This window comes from Dama dama, chromosome 23 (genome assembly GCF_033118175.1).
Source record: "Dama dama isolate Ldn47 chromosome 23, ASM3311817v1, whole genome shotgun sequence".
In the NCBI taxonomy this organism is placed as follows: Eukaryota; Metazoa; Chordata; class Mammalia; order Artiodactyla; family Cervidae; genus Dama; species Dama dama.
The window spans coordinates 39,310,303-39,316,076 of record NC_083703.1 but is presented as its reverse complement, the minus strand read 5'-3'; positions in this window follow the sequence as shown (position 1 = coordinate 39,316,076).

The window sequence follows — 5,774 nt, the reverse complement described above, 5'->3', positions numbered from 1 at the left end:
TCCTGGGTGTTCATTGGAAGGGCTGATGCTGAAGCTGAAACTCCAGTATTTGACCACCTCATGTGAAGAGTTGACTCATTGGAAAAGACCCTGATGCTGGGAGGGATTGGGGGCAGGAGGAGAAGGGGATGACAGAGGATGAGATGGCTGAATGGCATCACCGACTCAATGGACATGAGTTTGAGTAAACTCCGGGAGTTGGTGATGGACAGGGAGGCCTGGTGTGCTGCGGTTCATGGGGTTGCAAAGAGTCGGACACGACTGAGCGACTGAACTGAACTGAATGTCTTCTCAAGATTTGCATGAGGTTATCCATTTTGGGCAATGAAATGACACTGAGTTCTCATTGCATTGTATCAAGAGGTTTGTAATGTCCATATGTCTTATTACTGGTGATGTTAACCTGGATCACTTGGAGTTAATATCTTCGGAGGTGATACCTTGGAAACAGGTCAGCTTGTTTCCCTTCAAAATTTCACCCATTAGTTTTAGCATCCATCGATGGATCTTTTCCCCAATAATGATTATTGTGGTACTCAACCACTTTATTAAAAGTTACTTACCATTTCCCTGAAGTATTTAATAAATACTAGAGGAGACTGAGTGTGTGTGAGTAGGCTGGGAATTTGAGAAGGGAGAGGAGGTATGTTCAAATAATAAATGAGGGGTGGGGACAGGAAAGCAGAAAGAAAAGAAAGTGAAGTCACTCAGTCGTGTTTGACTCCATGGACTGTAGCCTGGCAGGCTCCTCTGTTCATGGAATTTTCCAGGCAAGAATAATGGAGTGGGTTGCCATTTCCTTCTCCAGGGAATCTACCTGACCCAGGAATCGAACTCCCAGGAGCTACCAGGGAAGCCCTGGAAAGCAGAAGGGCTCCTCTAAATGTGGTATTGTTAGCATGTCTTGAAATCCCAGGGAGCTGTAACTGTAGCACCTGATTTCAAGACCTCCTAGATAAGATTTCACAGCCTCTCCATCCATATGAATCTACCAGTCAAGGAATCAAGGCTTGTAAGACTTAGAATTATGCCTTGAAAGGACAAGAAAGCTGTTCAGAGTGGGAAAACCTAATAACTAAGCACCTCCATGATCTCACACCTAGTGTTAGTAAAATGCATAAGCAAGCCAAGGTAATTATTTACAGTGAAATAGTTGGCATTTTTTATTTTAAAGTCATCCACACTATATTAGTATTAACAAATTCTTTTGATAGACACTGTTTTTGTCTTTGATTCCTTGAAATAGTTTTCACAAAGGAGACTTTGGCCAGACTTACTGGATATTGTGCTTTTGGTGACCAATTTTTAAAATGTCATGATTCAAAGGTGTTTTGTTTTATTCTTAAAACGTGTATTCTTCTCTCTTTAAGAGAAACTTCAGAGGCCCTGAAGTTACAACATGGGCTCCTTGCTCCATATGCCAGTCACTTTTATTCCTTCCTAAGCAACAATCTCTGGTTCCAGACCTGTGAGTGAATCTTTTGCCAAAAGCAGGGCTGGAAGGAACCAAGAGGTATTTCCAGGTTTTCCTTAAATAAGGAAACAGGAAAAAGGAAGGAACCAGGACTTAACTGACTTAAAAAAAAAAGGAAGGAACCAGAGCTTAACTGACTTTAAAAAAAAAAAGGAACCAGGACTTTAGCTTAACTGACCAGAATACTCAAAAAGAGAGGACTCAAATTACTCATATAAGGAACAAAAGAGGCTATAAGTGTCACAGAAATATGAATTAGAAGGAAGTACTATGAACTATGAACAATTGCATGCCAAGAAATTAGATAACCTAGATGAAATACACAAATTCTTAGAAAGTCACAAACTACCCAAACTGACTCAAGAATAAATAAAATATCTGAATAGACCTATAAGAAGAGATAAAATTAGTAATCAAGAAACCTCACAAAGTGCAGGACCAGATGGCTTCACAGATGAGTTTTACCAAATGTTTAAGGAAGAATTTAAATGAATGCTTTACAAACTCTTACAAAAATAGAAGAGGGAACATTTTACAACTCATTCTATGAGGCCAGTATTTTTCTGATACCAAAACCAGTCAATGACATCACAGTTGGAAAAAGAAACTTATGAATATAGATGATAAAATCCTCAACAAAATACTAAAACTCTGAATCCAGTGACATACACAAAGGATTATACACCATGAGCAAGTATAAATTAACCCAGGAAAGTAAGATTGGTTTGGTATATAATAATCAACAAATAATACAGCATTTCAGTAAAATAAAGGGCAAAAATTACACGATCATTTCTATTGATGCCAAAAAAAATTTGACAAAACTCAACATCCCTTTGTGATTAAAAAAAATACTCAACAGACCGCACAGAGAAGGGAAGTTCCTCAGAATGTCAAAGGGCATCTGTGAAGAAGCCTATGAAACATTATAATAGCAAAATACAGAAGCTTTTACTCTAAGATTGGAAGCATGAAAAGGTTATCTGCTCCCAAAACTTTTATTCAATATGGTATGAGAGATTCTAGCCAGGGCAATCAGGCAAGAAAAAAGTAATAAAAGGCACCATACTGAAAAGGACAAAATAAACCTATTTCTATTTGCAGGAATCTGCACAAAAGGTATTTAAGCTAATGAATGCCTTTAGCAAAAATGCAGGATACAAAATCAACTTGCAAAAATCAATTGAATTTCCATACCATAGTAGTAAATTTGACAATAAAATTTTAAAAACAACTCCATTTACAATAGTTTCAAAAAGAATGGAGCACCAGGAGTAAATTTTGCAAGACAAGTCCTTAGAAACCTACAAAGCATCATTGAAAGAAATGACAGACCTAACGAAATGGAAGGACAGCTTGTGTTCAGGGACTGGAATACTTAATATTGTTTAGATGGCAGTATTCTTTCAATTGATCTACAGATTTAATGCCATACTTCTTAAAATTCCTGCTGCCCTTTTGCAGAAATTAACAAGTTGATTTTGAAATCTACATGGATACAGGCTTTCAGTTTCCAGTTCAACATATAAGGAGATTGAAAGTTGTTGCTCTTCCTTAACAATTTGACTTGTGTTTATTAACATAATTACAAAGCTGAACAAGCTGGAAAAATCAGCAACTCTTTTAAGAACTGTTGAGAGAAGTGAGCTCACAGGCAAACTCTTGCCCTCAAAATTAAAGAGACAGACATGAAAATATTAATACAGAAAATCACAAATTACCAGAGCAGAAACCCTAGGCACAAACCTGCCAGGGACTCAGTGCCAAGGTAAGAAAAATATAAACTATAATTGATGAGTTACTGGGGATGCAGGGTGGGCAAGTCTGGTAGGAAAAAGTCCAGGGACTGAAGCAGTTGTAAGAGGTATCTTACACTTCCGTGATTTTTACCTCCTGGGACTTGATCAGATCTTCCCAATTATATTGAAGAAAATCCCCTTATGCTTCCAGCATGGAGAGAAGAAAAGGAACCCTTTGAAATATGACAGAGCACTCTGTCCTTCTTCATCAGGCTTGTCCTCAAGAGAAACTCTCTTATCAGACCCTAAACTCTAGGGGGTTTATCAAGAGCCTAAACAACCCAGGAAATACCCAATTCCAGCCCACTCTAGCCATCTGTCCCACCTAGGGGGTAGGGGAGACTACAAAGCACTTGGGAACGTCACAGGTCAGAGGTACAGGGTCACTGTAAGACTGAAATTGCATCAACAGGACTGTAGAACGCTCCCCTCCCCCTCCCCCTCCCCATCACTTTACTAAAGGCCTCCTTATGGCAGTTCCATTTACTCAGTATATCACACTTGACTATCAAGAAAAATTACAAGATGTACTAAAAGGCAAAAACACAGTTTGAAAAGACTGAGCAAGCATCAAAATCAAACTGAGATATGACAAAAGATGTTGGAATTATCAGACTAAGGAGTGAAAATGATCATGATCAATACAGTAAAGGTTCTAATGTGTAAAGTAGAAACCATGTAAAAACAGATGGGAATGGAACAGAGAGATGGAAATTCTAAGGAAGTATCTAAAAGAAATGGAAGTGATTGAAAACATTATGAAGGAAGTGAAGAACGCTTTTGATGAGCTCACTAGTACACTGGACAGCTGAGGATTCTGAATTTGAGGATATGTCAGTAGAAACTTCCAAAATGAAAAAGCAAAGAGAAAAAAAAAACTGGAAAAAAATCACAGAACCAAATACCCAAGAATTGTGGAATTACTAAAAAAGGTATAACATCCATCTAATGGGAATACCACAAAAAGAAGAAAGGAAGGAACAGAAATATTTGAAGCAATGATAACTGATAACTTCCTTCATATTAATGTTGGACACCAAGTCACAGATCCAGGAAACTCACAGAACACCAAGCAAGATAAGTGCAAAAAAAAAAAAAAAAAAAAATCTAGGGCATATCATATTTAAACCTTAAAAAATCAAAACTCAAGAAAAAGCTTGAAAGAAGTCAGATTTAAAAAAAAAAACAAAAAACAAAACCCTTACCTGTAGCAGAGCATGAATAAGAATTGCATTTAATTTCTCTTCAGAAACCATGCAAGCAACACAAGAGTAGTGTGATATATTTAAAGTATTGCAAGAGAAATACTCCAAGCTGGAATTTTGAACACTACAGAATTATCCTTCAGCAGTGTAGGAGAAGGACTTTCAGACAAATAAAACTTGAGGGAATCTGTTCCCAGTAGATAAGCCCAGAAAGAAATGTTAAAAGAAGTTCTTCAGGAAGAAGGAAAATGATAGAGGTCAGAAACCTGGATTCACATGAAGATAGGGGAGCACCAGACAAGGGGATACACTTATGCCCAGTCGTGTCAGACTCTGCGACCCCATGGACTGTAGCCCGTCAGGCTCCTCTGTCCATGAGATTTTCCAGGCAAGAATATTGGAGTGGGTTGTCATTTCCTTCTCCAGGGGATCTTCCTCACCCAGGGATCGAACCAGCATTTCTTATGTCTCCTGCACTGGCAGGTGAGTTCTTCACCACTAGCACCATCTGGGAAGCCTCATAGAGAAGGGATAAGTGAAGATAAAATAAAAGTTTTTATTTTTTTTATTCTTAATTGAGTTAACACACAGAAGTTCATTACAATAATAATAGCAACAATGTACTTGACTGTGAGATACATATTTTTGAAGGACAGCAATGATACAAAGGACAGAGGGGAAGATTAGGATTATCTTGTTACTGAACTTGTTACTATAAGGTATTTGCACCAACTGTGAAGGAGTGTAGCATAATTTGAAAGTGAACTTGGTTTCACTGTAAATGTATATTACAGACTCTACAGCAACCACCAAAAGAAGTACAACTGATACGCCAAGAAAGGGAAAAGAATTGAATCATATAAAATGCCAACTAAAACCCACAAATATCAGAAACAGAGAGGAGAACAAAAATAGGGTCAAAAAAATAGAGCAATGAATAAAAAACAACAGCAAATATGGTAGATCTAAATCCAACTGTATCAATAATTACATTAAATAGCTATAATGGAAAATAATTTCAGAAATAATATGTGTATATGTATAAGTACCTGAAGCACTGTAAGTCAGCTATACTTCAGTAAAATATATATATTAAAAAAATAATCACTTTAACAAACACCCCCAAGCCTCTATCCACTCGGAATCCCGCTCTCATTGGGTATATATTTATTCTGAATAGGAGACATTATATTGTTAAAGGTGTAAAAAAAAAAATCACTTTAAACACCAATGGTTTAAAATATAGCACATAAAAGGCAGAGATTGTCAGGGTGGATCAAAAAGCAAGACTGAACT